Source organism: Nomascus leucogenys, chromosome 3 (assembly GCF_006542625.1).
Source record: "Nomascus leucogenys isolate Asia chromosome 3, Asia_NLE_v1, whole genome shotgun sequence".
Classification (NCBI taxonomy): domain Eukaryota; kingdom Metazoa; phylum Chordata; class Mammalia; order Primates; family Hylobatidae; genus Nomascus; species Nomascus leucogenys.
The window spans coordinates 38152613-38165318 of NC_044383.1; the positions used below are offsets into that span (position 1 = coordinate 38152613).

Sequence of the window (12706 nt, forward strand, 5' to 3'; positions counted from 1 at the left end):
ACTGTAAGAAAGTTGAAGACTCTGAATCTTAAAGTTATTAGAGCAGTTGGAAACCACGTGGTTTTAAGAGCTCTGCTTGTGTACCTCTGGCAATGAGGATCTCACTCTCTAGGAGCCACTCTTTCCATTGTTGGATAGCTCTTCTCATTGGAAAGCTCTTTCCCACTGATCTGACATTCTTGTCTGGAACTTTCATCCATTTCAGAGGATAGGAGCATTCTTGACGGTACAGTTTGCCCAACCAGTCAACACATTACTCTTCCTTTTGTTCTGACATAAGTGGTATAAAATGGGGTAATAGATGCATTTTGGAAAAAGTAATGGCACTATACAAATGCAAGAAACGTTATTGATTGGCTTTTATGGCTTAGATGAGTCTGACTTGAACTTTCAGCATCATATACTCCATTAGTTGAGAACATTGCAGTGACCTTTTTTAGGAAGCAGTTTCCTGGAGATTTAGTCAGTGTAGAAAAACACCATATTCAGCCTTTATTCCACAAAAGTGTCAAATATTTATATGTCTGAATAGTCTGGGCTGGGTGTGCCAGCTCACACCTGTAATCTCAGCACTTTGGGAGGCTGAGGTATGAGGATTGCTTGAACCCAGGAGTTCAAGACCAGCTTGGGCAAAATGTCGAGATCCCATCTCTACAAAATACTAAAAAAATTAGCTGGGCGTGGTGTTGCATGCCTACAGTCCAGCTACTTGGGAGGTGGAGGCAGGAGGTTCTCTTGCACCCAGAAGTTTGAGGCTGCAGTGAGCTATGATCATGCCACAGAACTCCAGCATGGACGACAGAGTGTGACTCTGTCTCAAAAAAAAAAAAAAAAAAAGTCTGGGCCCACTACTGTTTTGGCTTAGATGCCCTTTAATTTCTTCCTTTCCCTTTCCTTTTTATTTTTGATAGAGTCTTGCTCTGTCACCCAGGCTGGAGTGCAGTGGTGTGATCTTGGCCCATTGCAATCTCTGCCTCCTTGATTCAAGTGATTCTCCTACCTCAGCCTCCTGAGTAGCTGGGATTACAGGCACGTGCCACCACACCTAGCTAATTTTTGTATTTTTAGTAGAGATGGGGTTTCGCCATGTTGGCCAGGCTGGTCTCGAACTCCTGATCTCAGGTGATCCGCCCTCGTTGACCTCCCAAAGTGCTGCAATTACAGGTGTGAGCCACTGTGCCTGGCTGCCCTTTAATTTGTATGTGTCCCGTTTTGTTTTTCACATATCTCCCTCTATGTGATCATGTGTGTATGTTTAGTTTTAAAATTCTGGCTTTTTTAGAGAAGAAAGATATTAAGAGCTAATTATGATACCTTTAAAAATGAAATTCTGAAGTTGATTAAATTACTTATACATTTTATTAATTGATATCTTCCAGGAGGAAAATATCCTGTTTGTGCAAGGGAAGATCAGGCTCTTTTTGATGAAGGGATAGCAGAATGGTTAAGAACAGGCTTTCTGAGTGGTGGCAGCTCTGTAATTCCAGGGCCTACCCATCCCTCACCTCTAAGTGCCTGTATTCCTTCGCAAGTCCTCACCCACCTGTGACTAGATATGGTTAGGGAGGAGGACCAGTTTTGTAAATACCAGAACAAGTATCTTCTAACTGTATTTGAGTCTTGATAAAAATGAGTCTAACATGCAGCTGCTGGCGGGGAGCAGTGGTTCACGCCTGTAATCCCAGTTCTTTGGGAGGCCGAGGTGGGCAGATCACCTGAGGTCAGGAGTTAGAGACCAGCCTGGCCAACATGGTGAAACCTTGTCTCTACTAAAAATATAAAAATTAGCTGGGCGTGGTGGTGTGTGCCTGTAATCCCAGCTGCTTGGGAGGTTGAGGCAGGAGAATCGCTTGAACCCGGGAGGTGAAGGTTGTAGAGAGCCAAGATCATGCCACTGCACTCCAGCCTGGGTGACAGAGGGAGACTCCGTCTCAAAACAACAAAAAACCATGCAGCTGTTACATGTTCTCCCACCTGCCCTAGGATTTCTCTTACCTTCACCCTCAAATGCTTTTTCTTTGGAAAAATCACTTGGGTGCAGTTTGTTGAAAGTGGTCAGCAAATTATTCTTCCCATAGCTCTGGCATAAGTCTCATTAGAAATGGTTTTATGAGGCAACCGTAAAAAGAGCTAGTTTTCTCAGTATTTAGAAAACTCTTGTTTTCTAAGTACTGAATGTATTGCCAGAGGTTCAGTTTTGTTTTTCTTACTATGATTTTGATTTATTTGAGTCTGATAGAATGGTATCAGTGACATGAGGAATAATTACAGCATCTTTTGAAATTCTATCCTGGAACCCCACCAGGAACCGACCCAGATTGGTGCCAAGGTACACATAATAGGTTTTAAGGTTTTTAAAAATACTTGTTGGAAATGCTAGGCTTTTTGATACTTAAAGAGCATTGTTTTAGTGGGTGGAGTTCTTTTTTGATCCTCTAAGTTTAAACTTCTTAGTTCAGGGGTGGCCAGTGACCATCCTGTGTTGTGAGAGTTTAAGAGGCCTCTGAGGGGCAAGACCTGCATGTGTATGTGTATGTGTGTGTGTGTATGTGTGTGCACATGCACACTCACATTTGCACTTCTTCATTTTGCCAACAAGTTTTTTGTTTTTTTTTTTTTGTTTTTTTTTGAGATGGAGCTTCGCTCTGTCGTCCAGGCTGGAGTGGCGCAATCTCGGCTCACTGCAAGCTCCGCCTCCCGGGTTCACGCCATTCTCCTGCCTCAGCCTCTCCGAGTAGCTGGGACTACAGGGCCCGCCACCACGCCCGGCTAATTTTTTTGTATTTTTAGTAGAGACAGGGTTTCACCGTGGTCTCGATCTCCTGACCTCGTGATCCGCCTGCCTCGGCCTCCCAAAGTGCTGGGATTACAAGCGTGAGCCACCGCGCCTGGCCCATTTTGCCAACAAGTTTTAAGCTTTTCTGGACTTTCTGCTTTTACTGAATCTGCAGAGATGCTTGCTATCTTAGGAAATTTAGTGTGATATTAAGACTTTAAATAAAGATAAAAATAATTTGCTTTAAACCAAGAAAAAGAGAGAGATTGGCAGCAATAAATTAACATGTTAACATTGGTGGACAGATTCTTGTGTTTTCTTTGAGACTTCCTTTGTTTTCTCAGCTTTCTATGATTAACATGTATTACTTTTATATTAGAGAAAATGATTTGTAAAAAAGCATGGTTGCTTTGAAATTCATTCTCAGTCTGCCGATGGGATAACAAGGTAGAGAATACAGGAGGGATGACAGATTGGAGCTTAGGGACGTCGGGAGCCAGGGCTGCCATGGGAACTGTTGTTCCCAGCCTTTTTGTCATCAGAGACGCCCTCTTTTGTTTTTATACTTATTTATTTTCCTTCTAAATACCCCTTGCTCTGAAAAATTTCATCAAACCCAACATCATGTTTACTAAGTAATAATATATTTCCCCACTCTTGATCAATCGAAGATAGACTTAACTGCCTATTAGAGTTACCTGAGTCTTTATGGAGTTGATACTGTTCCAGCTGAGAGTAAAGATATGTGGTATTTGAATTGACTCTTATGTTAAACATTCATCTATGTCCTCCACATTCATTTCTACCTGAGTGGAATTTTCTGGGCTGTGGACCCAAGGCTGAGGCTCTGCTGTTAGAGCTCTTCTGTGTTTTGGACCCAGGAAACCTGTATTCCTTCTGACACTGGAGGCAAGAAATAGGCATTTTTGTGGCGGGGAAATGTCTCCTCCAACCCTTTTTGGTCCTAATCTAAATGAGAAAGGAGAGAGCCAAATTCCCCAACTCCAGCATCCTCCTACACGGGAATAAGCCCACTCCCATGGAGTCCTGCAGAACGCGGGAGGAGGAGCTTCTGGCACCATTTCCCAGCACTGCATTCCAGTTTTCTGGTCACTTTTTCTGAACCTCCTGCTGAGGAACTGTGAAAACAAAGAATGGTAACCATACAAGGAAACAATCCAACTCAGACATAATAAAAATTAATTTAAAATATTAGTGGATCTCTTGTTGAACACCAAATGGAGGGAATTAAATTATTAATGCCTAGGAAAATAACTTTAAAATCCTTTCTCCTTCTCTACCACTTGGTATCCTGTACACAACAGCAGCTGCTCCTCTAGAAACTCCATTTTACTTTTCATCTCCTCACTCTCTCCAGCCCTCCAGGAGTAGTGGGGCATAGAAAGCCTCCCATCCCTTTCATCTGGACAGGTAAGGAAGCTAGAGGGGACACTTCTCTTCTTAGAGGTTGACCTCAGTTCCGTTCCAAGGATAGGGTGTAGAGCAAGAGTTTTTAGTTTTTATTGGAACATGGACCCCTTTGAAAATCTGATGAAAGCTTTGGACACTTTTTCCAGAAAAATTATATGATAATAACCAACATTTATGTTGTAGACATTGTGCTAAGCACTTAGGTGTATTACCTCTTTTGATGCTCGTCACAACCCTGTGAGGTGTAGGCACTGTTATCTCTGTTCTGCAGATGGGAACACTGAGCCATTGAGGTGTTAAAAGATTTGTCCAGGGATACACGTATAAAAAGTGGTAGAGTATTTGCATATAGTTTTAGTTGGCACTCAGGTTAAGATCTTCAGCTCTAGATTATGAGCCACCACTTGCAATCACTTAAAGACAGATGTCTGCACATGTAACAGGGTAGCAGGTGGATACTAACCACCAGGGCTGGTGACCAACCTACTTGTCAGGGTGGTAAAGGAAGGGAAAGGCTGCTCTTGGCTCCCCTTTTGTAGAGTCCTCCCCCGTTCTCTTGCACCAATTAGGTGAGTCTGCGTGTGGGTTTCTAAGTGTCTATGCTTTGCAGTAATCCCACACAGTTATCTAATTGGCATTTAATGTGAGCTGGGAAATCAGACAATCTGGGCTTCTCTCTTGGTTTTGCTACCACCAAACTGTGACTTGGGGAGTCATTCAGACCCTGCGCGCTCATCTGCAGACCAGGGAGAATGAACTCTGGACTTCACTAGGATTGGGAGGGTCTTGCTACAGTGAGAGGGAGTCACTGCCCTTAATGTGTCTTCCTGTGGCCCATAAGTGAATGGCCTGCTATAGTGTGCACATCTTTCTCTTATTAAGATTAGTGGTCCCAGAAACTGGCCTGTGACTGCTGACCACATTTGACACCTGCAGTTTTTGGAGTTGCAGTGAATGTTTTCTTAGAGCTCCAATCCGTGATCAGTAATAATTAAGATTTTGTAATAGCTTGTACTCCCTCTTCTGTCTGCCCTTCTTCCCACCCGTTTGGCCATGACCCCCATGGCAGGTATCCTTAAAATCACAGAGCTGTGAAACGGCAGTGCTGGAAAGGAACTTGATCACCTATGGCCAGCCATGCCATTGTGCAGAAATGGAAATAGGCTCAGAGAGGTGCAGAAACTTGCCCAAGGCCACACAGCTAATCCATGGGAGTAGAGGCTGGATCATATTCATCATGGTTTCTCTGTTTTTGTCCTCACTGCCTCCGAAACTTCCTCAGTGCATGGAGAATGAAGGAACGAACTATTTGTACAAGCAGAGCTATTTTAGAAGTTCTTCATGGCGCTAGGCCCATAGTTCCTCATATTCAGGTAATTGTTAACTTCTCCGAGCACCAAGATGAATCTCTGCTGTAGACAGAGACCTGGGAAATACCCCTCTCTATTTACTGCTTTATCCCAGGTAGTGTAGAGATGGATATAGCCAGGCAGTGTGTTGAGAAACTTTTGGAGGTCAGGGTGGTGTGGTTTATTAATGGCTGTGCTGGGGTTCTCTCTGCAGCAGAGGTCTAACTTGGATATAAAGAGCATCTTTTCTGAAGCTGGGCCCAGCTGATCTGAGTGGTGACATTTAGCACTAGGCATTAGCTTCTAGCATCCACGACCTCTTGCCACATGCCACTGTGAGTGTTCATGGACTTTCTCCTCTTCTCTCTGCAAAAGAGTATTCTATTTTCTATTACTCAACTTTCCTAGTAACACTACCTTCTAAGGAGAAGTCTCTCTTGGTTAGTTTAGTGCCTGGGCCTTTTTCATATGGAGTCAGGGCAATGAGTAGAGGCTGAATTAGAGAACTAGGAAGTAGGGATGGTCAGAGTGTTTGTGTGTGTGTATGTGTGTGTAAGCAGCTACTGGCATCTGAAAGGGCCAATACTTGTAGGTGAGAAGAGAGAATGGAGGCCAAAGGAAAGGAGGAGGGAGAGGCAAGAAGTGTTTATCAGCACAGGAGATGAAAAGTAAAAGGAAGTTTCTAGAGGAGCTGTCTGTGTTTAGGATATCAAGTGGTAGAGAAGGAGAAAGGATTTTGAAGATACTTTCCTGTGCATTAATAATTTAATTCCCTCCTTTTGGTGCTCCACAAGAGATCCCCTAACATTTTAAGTTAATTTTGATTATGTTTGAGTTGGATTGCTTCCTTGTATGGCCACCAAGTGGACACTGGGCTACATGGAGACCCAGTTATGCTCAGGCGACACTGGTCTGTTCTATCTGGGGCATAGAACAGAGAATGGTGAGGCAGTAGAAGGTGAGAAGCACACTCTGGAAGGTGAGTGAGGGGGGAAATGCTCTGTGGCAGGGGGCCTGGGGTTGATTTGCGGAGTCAGCGTGTGCTTAGTGTTACTTCATTCTGCACAAATCCCAGATCATTTTCCTATGTTAAAAATAAAGAAATATGTCAGAGTTCTCAGATTCAGTGCTTATTTACTTCATACCCTATCTTCAAAAATAATTTGAGGCAGTTTGAATTTAGTGGGGAAATGTGGCAATTCATTCAGACTGTATTTTTTCCATAAATAGAAAGGAAATTTGCTTTGAGAAGGAAGAATAGGTTGAGTTTCTAGGCCACATTTTACTGACAGAAATATTATTGGGGAAGGATATTTTAATTTTTGTTCTCCAAGAAATTGCTCTTTTGTACTGCTCTGAGGTGGAGGTGGTTTAGCACGAGAGGATTTTTAAACCAAGGGAAGGAGCAGTGTCTGTTCGGCTTAGATAAAGAGAGTGCTTTCTTCTGTCTGTGCCTCCTGGGGTCGAATCGATCTGTGTGAGCTGCCTGTCCAACATTCACGTTCAGTGAGATGACTTCTTTGAGTGGCTGAAGGCCCCAGAACAAACAGCCTGCTGGGACTTGCAGGTCTGTGCATGGAGCTTCTTTCTGTCGGCTCCTAGAAGGGCAGAGCAATGCTTCTGCGGAAGAGTAACATCCAGAAGACTGACACTCAGAATGTTCAGGCAAGAGTACCAGTCAAGGGCAGAAAAAAAGACCCGCCTGGTACTGCTGGTAAGTAAATAAGCATCACAGTCTTATTTACTTATTTATTTATTTATTTATTTTTTTTAGAGACAGGGTCATGCAATGCTGCCCAGGCTGGAGTGCAGTGGCTGTTCACAGGTGCGATCGTAGCACATTGCAGCCTTGAACTCTTGGCTTCAAGCCATTCTCCTGCTTCAGCCTCCCGAGGAGCTGGGACTACAGATCCACACCACCATGCCTGGCTTCAGCAAGGTCTTTTTAGCCCAGTGGCCAAGCTGTTGGTTACCTTGAAATTGTCCATATTTTTTGACTACCTTAAGGAGCCTTGTGTGAGGGCAGAAAATATCAGCTGCCTTCTGATGTTTGAAGCAGTGCCCGGGGCAGACAGTGATTGCCTACCTAGGTTTGAAAGACCTCAGGAAAGCAGCTTCCTGCTGGGAAAAGGCCTGTGACCAGTTCCTGGTCTCTCCGTGGGTCACACCTGCCTTGTTGAGGCTGGTCTGTCTGACTGGCTGGGGAAGTCCCCAGGGAGTCTTGCTGATATTGGTCACAATTTCTCAGCTGTGTCAGTGTTTCTCAAAGTGACTTCTAGACCCCAGGCATCAGGATGTTCTGAGATGCTTGTGGGAAATGTGTATACCTGGACCCATACCAGGTGTACAGAGTCCGAATCTCTGGGAGATTTGGGCTTCCCAGGTGATTCCTTTTACCCTGTAGATGGGGAACCACTGTCCTACTTGCTGCCACGGTGCAGAAGTGGATGTTGTGGTTAGTAAATTTGAAGCCGGATGATCCTGGACTCAAATTTTGTGTCCTTAAGGAAGGCGGGGAAGGAAGAAGGGCCGGCAGTGTGCAGGTGTTGAGTACCAGCTGGGAGAAGATGCGTGGTTAGTGCTTCCAGCTCTCTTATGTGCGCAGCAGCAGCCCAGGGTGTGGATGTTATGCCTGTGTACAGGGGAGGAAACTGAACATCAAAGATTGAGAACTCATTTAACATCACACAGTTGGTACGTGGAAACCAGCGTGGCCAGCCTTCTTGCCTTTTCAGTTATGACTGTAATCCCCACTCTAGAATGATGAGTGTCTCCTTGAGTCTGGCTGTGCAGTGGAAATATGATACGAGCTATATAGGTAATTTAAGACTTTCTAGTAGCCACGTTAAAAAAGTAGAAACAGACAAAATTAATTTTAACAACACTTTTTTCTAACCGAGTATATCCAAGCTATTATCATTTCCATATGTAATTGTATAAAAAAAACTCTCAGATATTTTACATTCTTTTTTAAAATTCTGAGTCTTCAAAATCCAATGTGTACATGACTCTTACAGCACATCTCAAGTCACACTAACCATATTTCAAGGGCTCAATTGCCACCTGTGGCTAGTGGCTGGAGAGGTATGTCCTACCCTGCTGTCCAGGTAGCCAGGGGTCAGAGTTTTCTAGAACACTGATTTCCAGGCACCCCAGGATGGATTCATGCTGGGCAGACTGCATGCGTGTCACCTGAGGAGAGGATATTAAAATTCCTCCATCAGGCTGGAGCCCCAGGTGATCTTTTTGTGTAACCTGGTTGGAAATGGCTGTGCTAAAAGCATTCGCTGGCAATTTACTTGGGTTGTCTGTGACTATGCTTGCCCCCTTTTCAGGGACAGTTGCATTCCAAGCACGTTCTCCGGGAGTGGGGGCGGGGGGGTGGGGTGGTAAGAATGGTGGGGGAATGCACACCCTAAGGCTCTTTCCCCTACCTTACTAAATAGAACTATAGTTTCAGTGGAGAAAAGAAATCCCGCTTGTTTTTCTGGATGTGATCTTGCATAAGGGGTGGAACCTTTCCTTTTGATGGCTGAGAGCGGGATCCTGTGTTCTCGGGAAAGGTGAGATGAAAGAACCAACATACTTAGGGGAGAATGAGATATTGTGTACTTAAGCTGTGTTCTTTTCCAGTGGTTTGATTTTAAAGTTTATTTGCTGACTTAGAGTAAGAAATTTGGTCCAAAAGAGTTAGAGTCCGGGAGTCTAAACCTCAAATGCTTCAGAGGCCAGGCAGGTAGCATGAGATGAAGGGTAAAAGATTGAAGACCAAACTGTTAGGAATGTTCTCCTCGCTCACAAAAATGTTGTGGTCTTCCTTTTTTCTGGAAACATAAGACTCTTGACCTTTCATTTTCCTGTTTTTGATAGATAAATATTTATCTTTTGTAAGAGAAAAACCAGTGCATGCAACTGGGATCAATGGCAGCCAACACTCAGCTTTAGTTTTAGGGAGATGAATCGGAGAGCCATGGCCATTTACAGGGCAGCAGCTACTACGCAGCTCCATCCATTTGTTATCCTTGAGGTCCAGTGTTGCCAGATCCTGTTATTTTTTGAAATTATAAAATGTTTGGCTTTATAAATGTTATTGTAATTTAAAAATCATTATAAGGCCGAGCATGGTGGCTCATGCCTGTAATCCCAGCACTTTGGGAGGCTGAAGCTGGCAGATCACTTGAGGTCAGAAGTTCGAGACCAGCCTAGCCAACATGGTGAAAATGTATCTCTACTAAAAATATAAAAATTGGCTGGGCTGAGTATGGTGGCGGATGCCTGTAATCCTAGCTACTGGGGAGGCCGAGGCAGGAGAATCACTTGAACCCAGGAGGTGGAGGTTGCAGTGAGCCAAGATTATGGCACTGCACTCTAGCCTGGGCGACAGAGCAAGACTTCGTCTCAAAAAAAAAAAAATCGTTATAGACTCACAGGAAGTGGCAACAAATGGTTCAGAGGGATCCTGTGTGCCCTTCACCCCACTTCCCCAGTGTTGATATTTTATGTAGGTATAGTATGACATCAAAACCAGGAAATTGACATTGCTACAATCTTATTCAGATATTATTTGTGTTATATGTACTCATTTGTGTGTGTGCACACGTGTATGTAGTCCTGTGCAGATTTGTATAATGACCACCATAATCAAGAAAACCTTTGAAGCTGGGCGCTGTGGCTCATGCCTGTAATCTCAGCACTTTGGGAGGCTGAGGCGGGAGGATCGCTTGAGCCTAGGAGCTTGAAACCAGCCTGGGCAACATAATGAGACCCCGTCGCTATAAAAAAATTAAATAATTAAAAAGAAAATCTTTGGCTTTTGAATTGTTTGTGCAAATATAACATTGAAAACTTTGTTTAGGTCTAAAGAACATGCCATAGGCCTGGTATGGCCTGTTGGACCTCCAATTTTCAACCTCTGTTCTAGTTTAGCCCTTTCTTTCTTTTATTCAGATAAAATTCACGTGACACAAAATTCATTGCTTTAACCATTTAAGTAGACAATTTTTTTTAGTATATTCACAAAGGTTTGCAACCATGACTACTAATTCCAGAACATTTTTGTCACCCCCAAAAGAAGCTCCATTTAGCATTTTCACCCCATTCCCCTCTACCCCCTTTTCCTGACAACCAACAGTCTACTTTCTGTCTCTATGGATTTATCTATTCTGGCCATTTCATGTAAATGGAATCATACAGTAGGTGACCATTTGTGTCTGACTGGGCCTTTTATCTTACAGAGGAAGAAACTTAGGGCCAGAGAAGGAAGGTAACATGCCCATAATTATACTGCTCGCAAGTGCCCTAGTCTGGACTTGAACCCAGAACCAGTACTCTTTGTACCATACCTTTCTGCCTGTTAGCATTCAAGTGTTCAGTTTTATGATGATGGTGATAAAACTACCACCCCAGCTATTTCTTATCAGTTGGCTTAAGTAAGCATGCGTAATAACAGAATATTTGTTACTTGTACAGAGTATTAACATTCTGCAAAGAGTCACTTTGGAAGTGGGAATTGTCAAGGAGAAAACAAGGTAGTTTAGTTCAGTGTATGTTTATTGAGTGCGTACTGTGTGCCAGGCTCTGGGCCAACAGGGATGAATTGGATGAGTCCTAACCATCAAGGGGCAGTCATTTGGGGGAAACAAAGAGATTAAAGATAATTTCCAGATGTTGAGGGCAAATATGAACTGTGGGGCAGAGGGAAAGGGCATCAGTTCTAGCCTGGGGGTGGGGTGGTGGTGGTGGTGAGGGATGACTTAAGGGGTGGAAGGAAGCTAACAGGTAATGAGGCAGCAGAAAGATGTTTTAAGCAGTAGAGACCTGAGCAAAGGTTTAGGCATGATGGATCCAGAGAGCTGAGCCGTGAGCTCACTGGTGGTGATGGAGGGCGAAGTGGGGTATTGGAGATATGGTTAGAGGGGTGGGCTTGGGTCAGATTCTTGAGGGTCTTGAAGTCATAAAAGGTCAGACACCCCTGTGGATGTCTGAATTTTTCAAGCTGAGGATGGCTGAATGGAGGCAGAGTAAGAGAAGCCAAACATGGGAACTGGGTTTCCTGGGAAATACCCAGGTCTGAACAATTAGGGTGGAGTCAGGGGTATATGGTGGTGGAACCAGTATCTAAGTAGCAACTTGAGAAGAATCAAGGCAAGAGAAACCAAGAGACCCATTCTAGAGGCCATGATGAAGTCCTGCCCATACTTCATGCCATGATGAAGATGCCATGGGGTGTCTTTAAAGGGCTCTCAGCCCTGTTCCCACTGGCCTGCCTCCTCCTCCTTGTTTACCTGCCCACCCACTCAGCAATGTTTTACTGAGTGCTTGCTATGTGTTGTGTTGCTGGGGGTACAGCAGTAAACAAGTTGGGCAAGATTCTTATACCCTAAAGGGAAATATGGATAAATAAGATAATTACAGATTGTGAGAGGGTCTACAAGGAAAGCGGCTTTTGCTGGTGAGAGTAAGGTTAGGAAGTCTGGGCTGGCCCCAGTGAAAAAGCATATTTGATCTGAGCTCTCAAAAGTGAGAATGCCCTCTTTCCCTGGTGAGAAAAAGAGAAAGAGCTTTGCAGGCAGAGAGAACAGCAAATGCAAAGACTGGGGAAGGACCCTCTGGCATGGGGTACCCTGGGCTTTGTCGAGATTTTTTCAGGGGGTCTTAAATCAGATAGAGCAGGTTTCCGGAGATCTGGCCCTACGCTGTCTTAGGGAGGGGAGGAGAGAGAACCATTAGCTTTGGGAGGAAGAATACATATCCTAGTGGAGGAAAAATTGTGAAGTCATTGTGAATCATTGAAAGTAGGCATGCTTTCTTTTTTTTTTGAAGGGGGAGCTAAACTCATTTTGTTATTTTTCGACTAATTTTGTTATACTTTATGAGCTTTGTGTCATTCAGAGAACTTGGAAACATTCATTCTCCCTCCTACTGAATCAGTGGAGTAGGTGGAAGAGCTTTAAAAAGCTCTTGAGGATTCATCTTCCTTTGCCAATGGATGCAGGAGGAGGACAGCTGGGCAATGGGAACACAGCCAAGAGGTGTTTGGGAAGTGGGAGCCACCTCATCATTGAGCACCCGGGAAGCTTCAGCAGGGTTCAGGTCCTAGAGATGTTGGCACCAGTTATGGCCCTAGTGGGTTTTTTTATGGAAAAGAGAG

At 44.1% G+C, this 12706-nt stretch overlaps 1 protein-coding gene across 40 annotated transcripts in view; it reads left to right on the forward strand.

Annotated features, from left to right (window-relative positions):
* SORBS1 (sorbin and SH3 domain containing 1) overlaps positions 1–12706 on the forward strand; it is a 247838-nt gene that overhangs the window by 52027 nt on the left and 183105 nt on the right. The window contains exon 1 of one of the 40 annotated variants that reach the window (XM_030809196.1): positions 7105–7270. The exons of 38 other annotated variants lie outside the window; for them this stretch is intronic. The gene's annotated coding sequence lies outside the window, so the exon portion shown is untranslated. Of the gene's footprint in view, positions 1–7104; positions 7271–12706 lie in introns of those variants that run through there. One more of the 40 variants, XM_030809189.1, reaches the window with a different exon arrangement.